We start from the raw sequence: 18924 nt of genomic DNA on the forward strand, positions 1-18924 counted from the left end.
AGAGACGCTATTCTTTCCATGACATCAACGACCCTGGTTTGTTGTCGAATCCATTGATTCGTCATTCTGTCTCTGAGTGTTATTCCAAGCATACTCCGTTCCATGGCTCTTTGTGTCACTCTCAATTTATCTTCGGATGCTTTTGTTAAAGTTAACGTTTCCGCTCCATAAGTGAGCACTGGAAGGACACAAGTGTCGAAAACTTTGCGTTTCAGACTATTGTTCATTTTGCTTTTGAAAATTAGTCTGAGTTTTCCGAACGCTGTCCATGCAAGACCAATCCTACGTCTTATTTCTGCAGTTTGGTTGTCCAGACCTAACTTCAGTTTATGTCCTAGATATACGTAGCTGTCGACTCGTTCCGAATTAGAAAAAAACGACTGCAAAAAAATTATTGAGACATTCAGTGAACAATAAATTTGTAAAGAAAAAACAATTTTCTGTTCGTATCCGCCGTAATTTGTAATATAAACCTTTTTTGGGACTTTTTGGGATTGAGAATAATCGAATGGTGAACAATATGAAAGTCCTACGGAGAAAAATGACAAACGCCAAAAAAGAAATCTTCAAATTACGAGACAAAACAGGAACGATCCAAACGGATCGAAATGCGATATTAAACATTGCAACAGAATTTTATGAGAATTTGTTTTCTTCAGCAAGACAGAGTCCAACGGAAGAAACCGAAGATAGACCAATAATAAGAAACGTGGGATCGGAGGATATGCCCGACATAACTGTTGATGAAGTCAAGGCCGCAGTAGCCGAGATGAAAAACAAAAAGTCTCCCGGAGAAGATGGTGTTCCAGTGGAAGCCATTAAACTGGGTGGAGACTCCTTATTAAAGGCAATCACGGCTTTGTTTAATCAATGTGTCCAATGGGAAGAAGTACCAGAAGCCTGGGAAAATGCGGTAATTACATTGCTGCATAAAAAAGGAGACATAACAAAGCTGGAAAATTACCGGCCCATAAGCCTATTGTCAACACTCTACAAGTTGTTTATGAAAATCATTACGAAGAGGAACACTAACAAGTTCGACTTCTACCAACCTGTTGAACAAGCTGCTTTCAGATCTGGTTTCAGCACAAACGACCATTTGCAGGTGATGAGAACGCTTATTGAGAAGTGTCGTGAATACAACATCGACATAGTCTTGCTATTCATAATACTCCAACACAATTCGATATGTGTACAAAAATGCTACTTCATGTATAAAACTTCATAAGAGCACGGAGAAATTCAGAATCGGCCGAGGTGTAAGGCAGGGTGACACTATTTCACCGAAATTATTCACGACGATTCTGCAGAGTGTTTTTAGGAAGTTAAACTGGAGTAAAATGGGAATAAAGATAAATGGAGAGTACCTGGGCAATCTCCGCTTCGCTGATGACATTGTACCAATAGCAGCGAATATAGGTCAGGCTCAGCTTATGCTACAACAGTTAAGTGAAGAGGCAATCAAAGTTGGCCTCAAGATGAACTTATCGAAAACAAAAGTCATGACCAACATCAGGGACGATAGAGAAATCAAAATTGGTGACACTGTCATTGAACGAGTCGACAGCTATGTATATCTAGGACATAAACTGAAATTAGGTCTGGACAACCAAACTGCAGAAATAAGACGTAGGATTGGTCTCGCATGGGCAGCGTTTGGAAAACTCAGACTAATTTTCAAAAGCAAAATGAATAATAGTCTGAAACGCAAAGTTTTCGACACTTGTGTCCTTCCAGTGCTCACTTATGGAGCGGAAACGTTAACTTTAACGAAAGCATCCGAAGATAAATTGAGAGTGACACAAAGAGCCATGGAACGGAGTATGCTTGGAATAAACACTCAGAGACAGAATGACGAATCAATGGATTCGACAACAAACCAGGGTCGTTGATGTCATGGAAAGAATAGCATCTCTGAAATGGAGCTGGGCGGGACATATTGCAAGAAGGACAGACGAACGTTGGACCAAAAAGATCATGAACTGGCGACCATATAAAAGACGAGCTATAGGTAGACCACCAGAGAGATGGACAAACGGAATTAAGAATATTGCAGGTACAAACTGGCAGCAAATGGCAATGGATCGTACGAAATGGAAAGAAGTTGGAGAGGCCTACATTCCAGCAGTGGATAGAAACAGGCTGAAAAAGAAGAAGAAGAAAAAGAAGAAGTGGCCTTAGCCCAAGGGCCCAAATTTGAAACTTTTTTCGCCATCATTCTATTCGGCATTCAATTATCTCTCAAATGAAACAAAAACTAGCAAAATCGGATGAGATTTACTCGATTTATGTGCAAAAAACACTTAGGGCCGAGTAGCGGCCTTAGTCCAAGGGCCCAAATTTGAAACTTTTTTCGCCACGTTCTTTTCGGTATTCAATTACCTTCCATAAAAAACTAAATCTAGCAAAATCGGGAATGAGAATTTATCGGATTTAGTGTGCAAAAAACCCTGTAGAGGCGAAGTAGCGGCCCTTAGTCCAAAGAGCCGCAAAATTATGGAAACATTTTTTACGGCCTGACGTTATATTTTCCGGGTCACTTCAATTCCGCTTCATAAAAAACCTAAATCTAGGCATAATCGGATGAGATATTAACTCAGATTAATAATGTGCAAATAACAGACACCGTCACTCATGTGCCGAAGAAGTAGCAGGACTTAAGATTCGAAAGGAGAAACCCCACAACAATATTGATCGGTGATTTTTTGCGTCGAAAGAAACCACGTTTAGTTTTCAACGGTACTTACTAAATCTTACCCACTTTGTCCAATGAATTCATTTTTTGCAGGAAAGCCTCAACGGAAATGGACTTGGGCTAGTGCAGATGGTGTAATGAAAAATGAGTTCGATTACATCATAACTGGCTGTAAGTCAACCGTTAAGAACGTTACGGTCCTAAACAATTTTTCAACCGGTAGTGATCACCGAATGGTTCGTGCAAGAGTCACGTTAAATACCAGATTTCAAAGATCACAACTAGTTCAAAAAAGTGAAAGGATTGACGTACAACGGCTTTACACACAAAATGAAGAATTTGCTACGACAATGACTGCCGAATTTAGATAACGTCAACAATCAATGTGGAACATTGGACGAATGAATACCAAAATCGTCGATACAATAATGGGTTTCATGAAATCCAAATGCAAATCCGTCCAAGGGAAAGAATCAAAACTCAGCAGAGAAACATTAGACCTGATCGCAAGCAGAGCAGAGTTGGTAAAAAACGGAGGGCGAGATTCGGGGTGCTGCGGGAATTGGTCCACTTCGGAAATTTTGTATCTTTTGTATCTGACTATAATATGCTTGTCTGTCTGAGTCATTGAAAAATCTGCTCACAAAATGAAACGTAAATATTTCCAGACAACGTTTCTTTGTGTGGTCCCTTTACTTAAAATGGCTGTTAGCTACAAATTTCGAATTTACAACACAATACTGAAATGGAAATTTCAAATTTTCAATCAAAATTATTTCCATCGCAACATTTTTTGATTGCATCGCTGCTGGTTACGTCTCAATTCAACATTTCTAAATTTCCAAATCGTTTGCGACCATAACGTATCCAGTCGAGACTACCACTTTATCACATAAACTCTATACAAACAATTCATTCAAAATCAATCTAGTTACACATCAAATATCGCATTATACACGCGCACAAAGTATGCGCGTATGTTTTCATTGTAGTGTATTCGTGGACAGTTTTGTGGGCATTTTTATGATTTGCTGTTCATGCCCACAAATTTCAAAATTGAATACGAGCTAAAGTATTTACCGTAGTACAACCGAACTGGGGAAGATCGATAGAGCTCAAGAGTCTTCCCGATCTTCCCCATAATAACATTCATAATTATTGGTTTTATACATATTTGCACTATCTAAACATAGTCGTTCTCCGTGATATATATCACGGGAACGATACCTTTTACTGAGTTCGTTCGCAATCAAAACCAATAATTATGAATGTTATTATGGGGAAGATCGGGGAAGACTCTTGAACTCTATCGATCTTCCCCAGTTCGGTTGTACTACGGTAAATACTTTAGCTCGTATTCAATTTTGAAATTTGTGGGCATGAACAGCAAATCATAAAAATGCCCACAAAACTGTCCACGAATACACTACAATGAAAACATACGCGCATACTTTGTGCGCGTGTATAATGCGATATTTGATGTGTAACTAGATTGATTTTGAATGAATTTGTTTGTATAGAGTTTATGTGATAAAGTGGTAGTCTCGACTGGATACGTTATGGTCGCAAACGATTTGGAAATTTAGAAATGTTGAATTGAGACGTAACCAGCAGCGATGCAATCAAAAATGTTGCGATGGAAATAATTTTGATTGAAAATTTGAAACTTCCATTTCAGTATTGTGTTGTAAATTCGAAATTTTTAGCTAACAGCCATTTTAAGTAAAGGGACCACACAAAGGAACGTTGTCTGGAAATATTTAAGTTTCATTTTGTGAGCAGATTTTTCAATGACTCAGACAGACAAGCATATTATAGTCGGATACAAAAGATACAAAATTTCCGAAGTGGACCAATTCCCGCAGCACCCGGTGGAATACCGGAACTTGTCTAAAAGTATCAACAAAGCAAGGAGATCAGATGAAAGAAAATATAATGTCCAATTGAAGCTAACTGCAATATGAAAGTCCTACGGAGAAAAATGACAAACGCAAAAAAAGAAATCTTCAAATTACGAGACAAAACAGGAACGATCCAAACGGATCGAAATGCGATATTAAACATTGCAACAGAACTTTATGAGAATTTGTTCTCTTCAGCAAGACAGAGTCCAACGGAAGAAACCGAAGATAGACCAATAATTTACTGGATGTTTGTTTAGCTGGTTCAAAGCAATCAATTCCTTGATCTTGTTATGCTTGTGTGGACAACCAATGAAACGATTTGTTTACGAAAATTTGTTTATTGTTTCCCCTTGCATTCGGTCGTCGTTACCGACCATAATCATGGCTAAAACAATAAGTGGTCATAAACGAATCGGCTCTACATGTTGAAGCTGAGCTTCTCTTAAACTTATGTTACTTCTAATGTCACAACAATTTTGAATTAAATTCGATTTCTTGGCCGCAGATTATATCTGGGTTCAATATTGTGTTGATTGTTGTTGTTTGTGTTGACATGACCTATGTCAACATTTGTCAGAACATCTGTTGCAGGTGGGTTACTGTACAAAGTTGGTGCCGGAGGGTTTACATTCGGAGTTTTGGAGTTGTTTTTTATGATGTTGAAGAAGACTGGAGAAATGTGCGCTGCATCTGATTTGAAGTTGACTGTTTCGTTGTCATGTAGGATAATCTGGTTGGCCTCGTGAATTTTCATGACACCTTTTTTCCGCACTTTTTTCAAAATCTCTTTGCCGTTGAAGTCGAATTGATGGTTGTTCGGACCAGTGTCGAAAACATGTTTGACCAGCGCTGTTTTTCTAGGATTTTCCCCCATGTTTTTTACATCAGAGATATGCGTTGCAAATCTGTCACATAGACACCACGTCGTTTCACCGATGTACCATTTTGAGCAGTTTTTGCATCTCACTCTATAGATAACAAAAGACTGCTGGTCAGCCGTCAATTTTTGTTTCATGTCCGTGAAAAGTTCCCCAACTTGTGCCACCGGTTTTGGTGCGATTTTCAGATTTGGAACAATTCGGTTGACAGATTTGGACAATTTTTCTGATAGACCTGCCACGTACGTCATATTCGCAAACTTTTTCCGTTCGGTGATCATTGTCGAATTTGCGTCCGGTACCGGTGCGTTGTCATCACTGTCAGGTGATTCATTGTTCACAACCAAAACCGGCATTTCGGCCGGGGCACTGACGTCAACCACTGTTGTTTGGTTGATAAACGGATAACTCACCATATTTCCAATGTTGTTTCGCTGTGCCGAACTATGGACTTTCGTGATCAATTCATCAGTGGTTTTGGAAGGAAAATTGTTCTTGTCCTGGACGGTGACGGGTATTATCGCCCAGGGAATTATCGCCCAGACAGACTTTTTCAAAAATTAATTGGTATTATCACCCGGGGAATTATCGCCCAGGAACTATCACCCAGCTCGATGGGAATTATCACCCGGGGAATTTTCGCCCAGGAATTATCGCCCAGCTCGATAGGAATTATCACCCAGGGAACTATCACCCAGGAATTATCACCCAGACTAACTGGGAACTTTCACCCGGGGAATTATCGCCCAGGAATTATCACCCAGCTATCTGGTAATTATTCCCCAGCTAGTTAAAGCTGAGGAATTACGGCCCAGTAAATTTAGAATTATCACCCAGCTATTTGAAATTGAGGAATTACTGCCCAGTGAATTTGGAATTATTACCCAGCTATCTGAAATTGAGGAATTATCGCCCAGAAATTTGTGTTCAAAGTATTACCAAGTCAGCAGTAACTTTTCAACTATGTTAAAAGATTTATCACATTTTCGATATACACATCTTTTACTCCTATTAATTTGGTAAAACATTATCTATAGTAGAGAAAGATAACTTCCTCAGTGTGTAAACTTTAATGCGAATTTACGTCTGATCTAATCAATTGTGCACCGTCTTGTGTTAATCTCATTCGACCTAATCGATTGTGCATCGTCTTAGGGGAATGCACATTTGATTCAATCGATTCACCTAAGACAATGCACAATCGATTGAATGAAACATTTAGGTTAACTAATTGTGCATCAGCTTAGAAGCACCTACAATTAGTCTAGCAAATTGTGCATCAACTTAGAAGCACCTACAATTAGTCTAGCAAATTGTGCATCAACTTAGAGGCATCTACAATTAGTCCAGCAAATTGTGCATCATCTAAATGGATGCACATTTAGGTTAACTAATTGTGCATCAACTTAGAAGCATCTACAATTTGTCTAATTAATTGTGCATCAACTTAGAGGCATCTACAATTAGTCTAACTAATTGTGCATCAACTTAGAGGCATCTACAATTAGTCTAATTAATTGTGCATCAACTTAGAGGCATCTACAATTAGTCTGGCAAATTGTGCATCATCTTAAATGGATGCACATTTAGTTTAACTAATTGTGCATCAACTTAGAAGCACCTACAATTAGTCTAGCAAATTGTGCATCAACTTAGAAGCACCTACAATTAGTCTAGCAAGTCTAGTTAAACTAAATGTGCATCCATTTAAGATGATGCACAATTAATTAGACTAATTGTAGGTGCTTCTAAGTTGATGCACAACTAGGTAAACTAAATGTGCATCCATTTAAGATGATGCACAATTTGCTAGACTAATTGTAGATGCCTCTAAGTTGATGCGCAATTAATTAGACTAATTGTAGATGCCTCTAAGTTGATGCACAATTAGTTAGACTAATTGTAGATGCCCCTAAGTTGATGCACAATTACAGTTACCCAATTATATTATGACTACGGTTGTGGGATTCATTCCTTTTACATCCTACACACTTTCCACATTCAATTGAACCAACGAATTCAATTTCATTTTTGATTTTGTCGATTGGCACCATTGACATACAAGTGGTTAGTTCTCATTATCTGCTTGTGGTGGCACCATATACTTTGCGTGTCCAAGCAGTTGAAGAAGTACTAGGTAGCGTCAATCAAAATTCTGAAAGAACAGTTTAGATCACATCTGATTTGATCGCAAAGGCAGTAAGCAATTTAGAAGGTTTTTTTTGTGCATTATTAGTAGGTTACAGTGCACCCTGCGAAAATGATTCATTACATGGGGGAACAATTTTGAGATACGAGCAACTCACAAGTGTGTGTTTAAGCGCCAAGGTTTGGAAACTGTTATTTTGACAAGGGTAGAGTTTGCATAATCGAGCCGAAGGCGAGGTATGTAACTACCCGCGTCAAAATAACAGTTTTCAAACCGAGGCGCTTAAACACACACGCGTGAGTTGCGAGTTTCAAAATTGTTCCACCATGTAATGAATCATTGCAGCAGGGTGCACTGTATTCTATTTTATTGCTTGCCCATGCGAAAATTGATTCTTACATATCAATTTCTATAAATAGCAACAAAAGCTGATTTAAATACAACTATCTCCGTAGACAAAATCAACAAAACAAATAGAAATTTTTTCGGCACTATAAAACCAGTACACAGCCGAAATCGGCTCATACTTCTTCATAAAATATCCCGAAAATATTGGTATTGGTACAGCAGTACCAACCGTACCGAAAGTGATCGAAGTGATCACACTATAGCAGGTGCCATGTTGTCATTGAATTGTTATTCCGTACCATGATAATACATTCTAAGCAATGATTTTGTTGTCTTTGTTATTTAGACGAAAAATTTTGCAGTGAAGTGAAATGAATTGTGTCTAAAATTAATCAATGTGTGAAGTGTTTTCGAATTTAAGTGAAAAATGCGCAACTAAAAGTGCTCGCTATGTGTGTTCATAACAAACATTGAAATTATTGCTAGAACAAATATGGCTGACGCTTTCAGTTTTGTGATTTTTCTTTTTAAGAATTGAAATTCTTTTGCCACACTGAACTCTCGCCACTGCAAAATAATTGTCCAAAAACACAAAACATCAATAATTATACTCGTTTTCATGTCGCATTCACTTTCATATGGCTGCACCCAACGAAAACTGATTTTACATGAATGACTCGAGCACCCCGCGAAAATATAGATTCCCTGACGAAAGTGTCACGCAAATATCCCTAAGGGAATCGACCATTTTCGTGGGGCCCAAATTGATATGTATGAATCAATTTTCGCATGTGGCAAGCAATAAATGTATTTTACATGCTACATGCGTCGAAAACGGTACTTTTCATGTTTCACGCACTAATTTCGACTTCCAAAGCATGCAAAAACCACTCGGGATAAAAAGATGAAATGTCTCGTTTTCGCGTGTTTATTGACCTCGGCTACGCCTCGGATCAACAAAATTCACACGAAAGCTCTACTTTTCATCTTTTTATCACAAGAAATGTAAAATACAAATGCTTTTCTGATCTTTCAAACGTGAGAAGCAAGTTTGTGTGAAATGAGAGAAATGTAAAACGCTAATGAAATACATGTATAGAATGAATGGAATGAATTGGATGAAAAAAACCAACAAAAGCGGTAAAAACGTATGTTTATTGTTGAGTTTAAATTGGACAAAAGAGCAAAATTCTAATCATAAGATGTTGTGCAACAAAATGACGATCGGCTGTACCTCCACCGTTTTTGATATCCGCCTTCTTGGTACATACATATGCAAACTTCTTTTCATAACATTTTCATTGTTCATTTGTCAACAGTGTATTTTTAAGCTTTTCGTGATATCGCAAAAACTGCAGGTTATTTCATTATCTTTGGGAACACGGGTTCTCCAATTCAAATGAGTGATAGATCGTTGGATTCGTCTTTCAATTCTAGAGAAGTCGCGTCTTTAATTTTTTCGATTAATTTTGTTTGTTTTCGGTGCAAAGCGTTCAAAAGTGAAGGCTTGTCAGAGGGTCCCGCGAACAGTTTTTCGGAAATTACTCAAGAAATAATTATTTAAAACCATTGTTATGCTGTACTAATGTCGGTCTTGGGAAGACCTACCAAAAATATAGTGCTCGCCTTCTCAGCAAAATTGATGTTTCACGGGACTGACTGTGTAGTGTTCTAGCCTGCCTCACCCACTATCGTTTCACATATATAAGATCCCAGGTCTTCTGTGTGGCAAGCCTACAGAAACTGCAAGTCTTCGGAAAAAGGAAAAAAGTAGATAAAAATGACTGCACTTCCAGACGCTGTTCCAGTAGTAGAGCCCTAGAAAGAAAGTTAAAATTTTCAACTTTACAGCAACCTTTTTCCGAAGACTTGCAGGTTTTGTAGGCTTGCAACACAGAAGTACTGGGATCTTATATATGTGGAACAATAGTGGGTGACATGCTACAACACTACACAGTCAGTCCCTTGGAACATCAATTTTGCAGAGAAGGTGGACTCTCTGAACACTATATATTTGGTGAGCAGTCTTTTTTTTCGCTTGTCAATAAAAAGAAATAAAACGGTAAAACGTAATAAGGTCCACGGGACCCTCTGACAAGCCTTCACTTTTGAACACTTTGCACCGAAAACAACAAAATCAATCGAAAAAATTAAAGATGTGACTTCTCTAGAATTCAAAGATGAATCCAACGATCTATCACTCATTTGAATTGGAGAACCCGTGTTCCCAAAGATAATGAAATAACCTGCAGTTTTTGCGATATCAAGAAAAGCTTAAAAATAACTGAAATGTCACTTCGCAATCTGTTGACAAATGAACAATGAAAATGTTATGAAAAGAATCTTGCATATGTCATGTACCAAGAAGGCGGATATCAAAAGCGGTGGAGGTACAGCCGATCGTCATTTTGTTGCACAACATCTTATGATTAGAATTTTGCAATTTTGTCCAATTTAAACTCAACAATCAACATACGTTTTTACCGCTTTTGTTGGTTTATTTCATCCAATTCATTTCATTCATTCTATACATGTATTTCATTAGCGTTTTACATATCTCCCATTTCACACGAACTTGCTTCTCACGTTTGAAAGATCAGAAAAGCATTTGTATTTTACAGTTCTTGGGATAAAAAAATGAAAAGTAGAGTTTTCGTGTGAATTTTGTTGATCCGAGGCGTAGCCGAGGTCAATAAACACGCGAAAACGAGACATTTCATCTTTTTATCCCGAGTGGTTTTTGCATGCTTTGGAAGTCGAAATTAGTGCGTGAAACATGAAAAGTACCGTTTTCGACGCATGTAGCATGTAAAATACATATAATGCACAAAAAAAACCTTCTAAATTGCTTACTGCCTTTGCGATCAAATCAGATGTGATCTAAACTGTTCTTTTAGAATTTTGATTGACGCTACCTAGTACTTCTTTAAATGCTTGGACACGCAAAGTATATGGTGCCACCACAAGCAGATAATGAGAACTAACCACTTGTATGTCAATGGTGCCAATCGACAAAATCAAAAATGAAATTGAGTTCGTTGGTTCAATTGAATGTGGGAAGTGTGTAGGATGTAAAAGGAATGAATCCTACAATCCCATAGTCATAATATAATTGAGTACCTGTAGTTAACCTAAATGAGCATCCATTTAAGATGATGCACAATTTGCTGGACTAATTGTAGGTGGTTCTAAGTTGATGCACAATTAGTTAACCTAAATGTGCATCCATTTAAGATGATGCACAATTTGCTAGACTAATTGTAGGTGCTTCTAAGTTGATGCACAATTAGTTAAACTAAATGTGCATCCATTTAAGATGATGCACAATTTGCTAGACTAATTGTAGATGCCTCTAAGTTGATGCACAATTAGTTATGCTAAATGTGCATCCATTTAAGATGCACAATTTGCTAGACTAATTGTAGGTGCTTCTAAGTTGATGCACAATTAGTTAACCTAGATGTTTCATTCAATCGATTGTGCATCGTCTTAGGTGAATCGATTGAATCAAATGTGCATTCCCCTAAGACGATGCACAATCGATTAGGTCGAATGAGATTAACACAAGAAGGTGCACAATTGATTAGATCAGACGTAAATTCGCATTAAAGGTTACACACAGAGGAAGTTATCTTTCTCTACTATAGATAATGTTTTACCAAATTAATAGGAGTAAAAGATGTGTATATCGAAAATGTGATAAATCTTTTAACATAGTTGAAAAGTTACTGCTGACTCGGTAATACTTTGAACACAAATTTCTGGGCGATAATTCCTCAATTTCAGTTAGCTGGGTGATAATTTCAAGTTCACTGGGCGATAATTCCTCAATCTCAGATAGCTGGGTGATAATTCCAAATTCACTGGGCGATAATTCCTCAATTTCTAATAGCTGGGTGATAATTCTAAATTTACTGGGCCGTAATTCCTCAGCTTTAACTAGCTGGGGAATAATTACCAGATAGCTGGGTGATAATTCCCCGGGTGAAAGTTCACAGTTAGTCTGGGTGATAATTCCTGGGTGATAGTTCCCTGGGTGATAATTCCTATCGAGCTGGGTGATAATTCCTGGGCGAAAATTCCCCGGGTGATAATTCCCATCGAGCTGGGTGATAGTTCCTGGGCGATAATTCCCCGGGTGATAATACCAATTAATTTTTGAAAAAATCTGTCTGGGCGATAATTCCCTGGGCGATAATTCTGGTCGCCGCTCAAAGGTCGTTACTTGGCCCTAAGTGTTTTTTGCACATAAATCGAGTAAATCTCATCCGATTTTGCTAGATTTAGTTTTTTATGGAAGGTAGTTGAATACCGAAAAGAACGTGGCAAAAAAACTTTCAAATTTGGGCCCTTGGACTAAGGCCGCTACTCTGTCCTAAGTGTTTTTTGCACATAAATCGAGTAAATCTCATCCGATTTTGCTAGTTTTTGTTTCATTTGAGAGATAATTGAATACCCAATAGAAGGTTGGCAAAAATTTTTGTGTTTCTAAAATAATGTCGTAAATTGTTGGTTTTATTTGAGAGGTACTTCGTACGGGCTTTCGTAATGGCGCTATGCGCAATTTTAAAAATGAACACTTTTAGTAAATTTGACCATGCCCAACTTGACTTGCATTTTGGTAACAGACGCATTAGAGGGTTGTAGACGTATTAGGGTTACGGGCGTATTACGGCTACGGACGTATTATGGTTACGGACGAAATAGGATTACGGGTCGTACGGGGCTAAGTCGCAGCAAACGCTCCGACTGTTCTGATGCCTTGTTTTTATTGCAGATTCGTCATCTATGAACATAACCAAATGCTTTGCCCTTACTGTCTGCTTCCAATTAGACGTTTTACAAACGGAATATTAATCTTATAAGCCCCCAGTACTTCGTACGGGGCTGAAAATGTCCGTCCGTCCGTCTGTGACCCCTCTAGCTTGAGCAAACCACAACCTTTTTTCAAAATTCTTTTTTTTCCCGATTGATATCGACAAAAGTAAGGTCAAGTTCGAAAATGGGCATGGTAGGGTCGGCCCTTCCAGAGCTAGGGCCCTATAGGTGTTTTTCAGTCTTTTGACGATATCTACCGAAATACGCACGCAATAGCTGCTTGTGATATATCAAATGAAAGGTATTGACAAGTAGAACAAAGTTGCCGAACATTGTTTTTGGGTAAGATGCAGCGCGGGCTTGTTGGGAGGGCTCAAAAGTCGTTACTCGGCCCTAAGTGTTTTTAGCACATAAATCGAGTAAATCTCATCTGATTTTGCTAGATTTAGTTTTTTATGGAAGGTAATTGAATATCGAAAATAACGTGGCGAAAAAAGTTTCAAATTTGGGACCTTGGACTAAGGCCGCTACTGGGCCCTAAGTGTTTTTTGCAAATAAATCGAGTTTTTGTTTCATTTGAGAGATAATTGAATACCCAATAGAAAGTTGGCAAAAAATTTTGGGTTTCTAAAATAATATCGTAAATAGTTGGTTTTATTTGAGAGGTACTTCGTACGGGCTTTCGTAATTGCGCTATGCGCAATTTTAAAAATGAACACGTTCAGTAAATTTGACCATGCTCAACTTGACTTGCATTTTGGTAACAGACGCATTAGAGGGTTGTAGACGTATTAGGGTTCCGGGCGTATTACGGCTACGGACGTATTATGGTTACGGACGAAATAGGATTACGGGTCGTACGGGGCTAAGTCGCAGCAAACGCTCCGACTGTTCTGATGCCTTGTTTTATTGCGGATTCGTCATCTATTAACATAACCAAATGCTTTGCCCTTACTGTCTGCTTCGAATTCGACGTGTTACAAACGGCATATTAATCTTATAAGCCCCCAGTACTTCGTACGGGGCTAAAAACGAAAAACAAAAATAAAAATTAATGCGAAGCCATATATACATTCTAAAATGCGAAGAGAAATTAAAAATAATGTGGTCGGTAGCTCAAATCAATATACAACTCTGTTGAGATATCAAAACCAAACATATTTATAAACGAAGTTGAATTCGGTGTTCCACCGAAAAAAGTTTCTGTGGGCTTGGAATTTTATGACACTATTGATGGAATCATTTGATCACAGTTTGGCGTTTGTTACATACTCATCGATTCTTCGATTAGAGCTTGTATTAAATTCAAATCCAGCGATTAACCAATGGCCTATTTTTTATTTTTTATTGTAATAATTTGCGTTGCCGTTGGAGTGTACTTTCTGAGGTAAGTGTTCTTGCAATATTTCTGGTATCAATATTTTTGTTATGCCAAGTGCCTAAAAGTCAAAACAGTGCCGGAACTTGCCCACATATACCTATAATAACTATAGTACTTTTTTTTCAAATGTGATGTGTTGTGAATCAAAACGAGTTTTATCTTATTATAAGTTTCTGCTCGGTTTCTATTTTATATTGCTTTAAATCGATATTTGATTACTTCATCATGGACATTATCAATAAAGCAAATTTAAAAATATGAACACTTGAACAAGAGGCATACATAAATCATCTGTTAAACATGTACAGTTATATTAGTGTGTGATCGCTTATTATATAGTTCCATAAAACATTGCTAAATGATTGTGAATGGAGAATGGAGTAACTTTCACAACACGTCCATAGATGGCATCATTTGAAGCAACATTTGTTTTAGAACAATAGTGATAGGTATATTCTATTGATGTGAAGAATAATAATCAAGACTGTGTGAGAAACATTCGTCGATCTTTTCCAAATTTTGATAACAAAAAAGATAAGCTTACAATGACGCAGTTACGGAATAGACCGATGTTTGTTTCTAACAGATTGAAATATTATGATTATTGAATGATTGGATTTGTGGTTAAATTTGGTACAAGTTTTTATTGCCAAACTTTCGACACACAGTTGTTGTTATCATCATCAAATACTAGTTACTTTACATGACTTAAAACCTTAACGAATTTCTGCTATGAACTCGTTCGACGCAAATCTAATACAATAATGAGGTTTTCGTCATGGGTCAGAAATGTGTTCTCATAGCGAACACTTGGTGTTCTCTCATACAAATGGTATATAGTCATAAACACCCCCAATTAAAAGTCGTAGCTAAAACCATTTTTAGCCCCGTACGAAGTACTGGGGGCTTATAAGATTAATATGCCGTTTGTAACACGTCGAATTGGAAGCAGATAGTAAGGGCAAAGCATTTGGTTATGTTCATAGATGACGAATCCGCAATAAAAACAAGGCATCAGAACAGTCGGAGCGTTTGCTGCGACTTAGCCCCGTACGACCCGTAATCCTATTTCGTCCGTAACCATAATACGTCCGTAGCCGTAATACGCCCGGAGCCCTAATACGTCTACAACCCTCTAATGCGTCTGTTACCAAAATGCAAGTCAAGTTGGGCATGGTCTAATTTACTGAAAGTGTTCATTTTTATAATTGCGCATAGCGCAATTACGAAAGCCCGTACGAAGTACCTCTCAAAAAAAACCAACAATTTACGACAATATTTTAGAAACCCAAAATTTTTTGCAAACTTTCCATTGGGTATTCAATTACCTCTCAAATAAAACAAAAATTAGCAAAATCGGATGAGATTTACTCGATTTATGTGCAAAAAACACTTAGGGCCGAGTAGCGGCCTTAGTCCAAGTGCCCAAATTTGAAACTTTTTTTGCCATCATTCTATTCGGCATTCAATTATCTCTCAAATGAAACAAAAACTAGTAAAATCGGATGAGATTTACTTGATTTATGTGTAAAAAAAAACACTTAGGGCCGAGTAGCGGCCTTAGTCCAAGAGACCAAATTTGAATTTTTTTTTGCCATCATTCTATTCGGCATTCAATTATCTCTCAAATGAAACAAAAACTAGCAAAATCGGATGAGATTTCCTCGATTTATGTGCAAAAAACACTTAGGGCCGAGAAGCGGCCTTAGTCCAAGAGACCAAATTTGAAACTTTTTTCGCCACGTTCTTTTCGGTATTCAATTACCTTTCATAAAAAAATAAAACTAGCAAAATCGGATGAGATTTACTCGATTTATGTGCAAAAAACACTTAGGGCCGAGTAACGACTCGCCGTCCGTCCGTCCGTGACCCCTCTAGCTTGAGTAAATCACAACCTTTTTTCAAAATTCTTTTTTTCCCCGATTGGTATAGACAAAAGTAAGGTCAAGTTCGAAAATGGGCATGGTAGGGTCGGCCCCTCCAGAGCTAGGGCCCTATAGGTGTTTTTCAGTCTTTCGACGATATCTACCGAAATACGCACGCAATAGCTGCTTGTGATATATCAAATGAAAGGTATTGACGAGTTGAACAAAGTTGCTGAACATTGTTTTTGGGTAAGATGCAACGTGGGCTTGTTGGGAGGGCTCAAAGGTCGTTACTCGGCCCTAAGTGTTTTTTGCACATAAATCGAGTAAATCTCATCCGATTTTGCTTGTTTTAGTTTTTTATGGAAGGTAATTGAATACCGAAAAGAACGTGACGAAAAAAGTTTTAAATTAGGGCCCTTGGACTAAGGCCGCTACTCGGCCCTAAGTGTTTTTTGCACATAAATCGAGTAAATCTCATCCGATTTTGCTAGTTTTTGTTTCATTTGAGAGATAATTGAATGCCGAATAGAATGATGGCAAAAAAAGTTTCAAATTTGGGCCCTTGCACTAAGGCAATGCCCAACTTGACTTGCATTTTGGTAACAGACGCATTAGAGGGTTGTAGACGTATTAGGGTTCCGATCTTATTAGGGCTACGGACGTATTATGGTTGCGGACGAAATAGGATTACGGGTTGTACGGGGCTAAGTCGCAGCAAACGCTCCGACTGTTCTGATGCCTTGTTTTAAAGTTGACGTGATTGTCTGAGTAGTCTGTATCATCATCAATGAATGTACAAACCAGGTATGTACCTTAGGGTGTGGTGATTTAATATAAGATTATCGATACATGAGACGAACAATCGAGGCTTGCCGAACTTTTCGAAAAGATCGTTTTTTACTGAGACTGCGTAGATTTCGAGTAGTCTTTTTTCGAATTTAAAATAAATAAATGTAAATTCATACAAAATATGTTATGGATGATTAACTTTGGCGCTTTTTATTTAAAAACTGTGTAGCAACTGAAGAACTTCATTTTTTTTTTCAGGAAACGGTTGTATTGTTCAAATTGGCTATTTGAAAGAAACCAGTTTTTTTTCATTTAATTTGGCATAAATCCTCAGCAATACAACCGTTTTCCTGAAATTCAATATATAAGTGCCAGCAATACAACTATAAACCACCTATTCATTATTTATTTAAGTTTTAACGAGAGTTTTAGTCTACGCGCTCAATGCAACATCGCCTTAATCGAATTTTTCCTATTTCCTATATCCTATTTTATTGCCTATCCACCCGGAATATTGTTGTTACACGTACATTTTCCACCCGCGGAAAGCGGTCGTTACATGTGGGAACTTTTTCATTACATCACAAGTAAAGGAATATTCATATGAAAATTAAAACTAGAGTAAATAAAAATCATCAACTCTTTTTCCAAAAGTTCCTTATATACAAGCCGCATTCCGCCTCTGTATCGATATAGAAACCTTCTGAAGCAAGTAATCTAAAGACTTCTTCTCTCCGGAAGCCTTCTTCATCATCTTTCCTAAAACTACGAGAAACGCTTTCGTTTCTGGGCCACAGCTACCCAAACTTTCGAACGCTATTGGTTTAAACAAGTGATTCTCTTTCAGACCGACATAATGATTATGTTTCCTACGCTCTGCTTGATCAGCGACAGCTCCAGCCTTAGTCGACGAAATAGACAAATAAGACTGAGCTAAAGTATCTCGAACTGTCACGTCCCATATCAGTGACTTTCCTCTACTCTACGGAATTAACGTCATTCCATATGGCCTCTTCCCATCGTCCCTCGAAATCCCTGGTGGTTGCAAAACATTAGGGACACCGGCTGACGAAAAAGCATGCGAGAAGATATTGTTAACATCATCGTGTCCTGGAATCCATCCTTTACTATTCTTACAAGACAATCCATGACGACCGTATTCGTCTACTAGCTTCCCGTTCTGGCATTATATGTGGCAATGTATAATTATATATATTATATATTATATATTAAAACACCACGCTTGCTACTGCAGGTTGGTGAGTATGAAAGCTTTACTTTGCTCGCCCCCGGTCATCCTCGAGCTCTGACCCGCACATTTCTGCACGTTCCGGGACCACCGTGCCTACCAAAGTGCACAGTGCCCGACGGGGTAGTGTTACTCTTTTTGAACATTCTTTTCCATAAAGCTTTGCCCATTCTTTTGAACCTATCTGAGCAAAGGTTATTCGTCCTTTAAAAGCTTAACCTAGTAAGTCGGAAGTATGAAAACACTTATCACCAGATAGAAATTCGTGATTTTATGCTACTTACACCACTTAATTTAATAAGAAAAGATTCACAGCTGAACAATTGAAAGTTGTACGATAACACAACAAAATTTAAATAACTTTGAAATAATTTAAATGCACAAAAAGGCATTACTTTTGGAAGCACCACTAGAGAATCGAAAAATTTCTAAAATATGATACGAATGTCAACAACAACAAAAAAAAAACAATGTATTGAATGCATTCCCCAATTTTCAGAGTGCTTATCATGGAGGGTATAGTACATTTCACGTTACAATTGTAACTCTTACAATTGAACATATTTGAAATGAAACGAAACAAATTTTCGTGAAAGTTTTTTAATTATTTTAACGAATGTAAAAAATTGTTGATTTGCATTTTCTGCTTGCGATTTTATTTGAACTAGAAGATTTACAAAAATGTTACCATAAAAATTGATGGCACAGTTATAAAAAGGAATCCAAAATTCAAACACCGAAAATTTTCTTTCAAAGACTACACGATTGATTGACAATTGCACAATAAATAGATCAAATGATAGAAATTAGGAAGAAGAAAAAACAACATTCACGTCATGCATCAA

At 37.6% G+C, this 18924-nt stretch overlaps 1 long non-coding RNA gene across 1 annotated transcript; it reads right to left on the minus strand.

The window, feature by feature from the left end:
* Positions 1 to 9555: 9555 nt before the first annotated feature.
* Positions 9556 to 17793, minus strand: LOC119073043. The gene is made up of 3 exons (XR_005086979.1): positions 17661 to 17793; positions 14921 to 14926; positions 9556 to 9567 (listed from the first exon to the last, which is right to left on the minus strand). It is a non-coding gene; the product is annotated as an uncharacterized LOC119073043 (long non-coding RNA).
* Between the last annotated feature and the right edge of the window lie 1131 nt (positions 17794 to 18924).

Source organism: Bradysia coprophila, unplaced genomic scaffold (genome assembly GCF_014529535.1).
Source record: "Bradysia coprophila strain Holo2 unplaced genomic scaffold, BU_Bcop_v1 contig_111, whole genome shotgun sequence".
Taxonomy (NCBI): Eukaryota; Metazoa; Arthropoda; class Insecta; order Diptera; family Sciaridae; genus Bradysia; species Bradysia coprophila.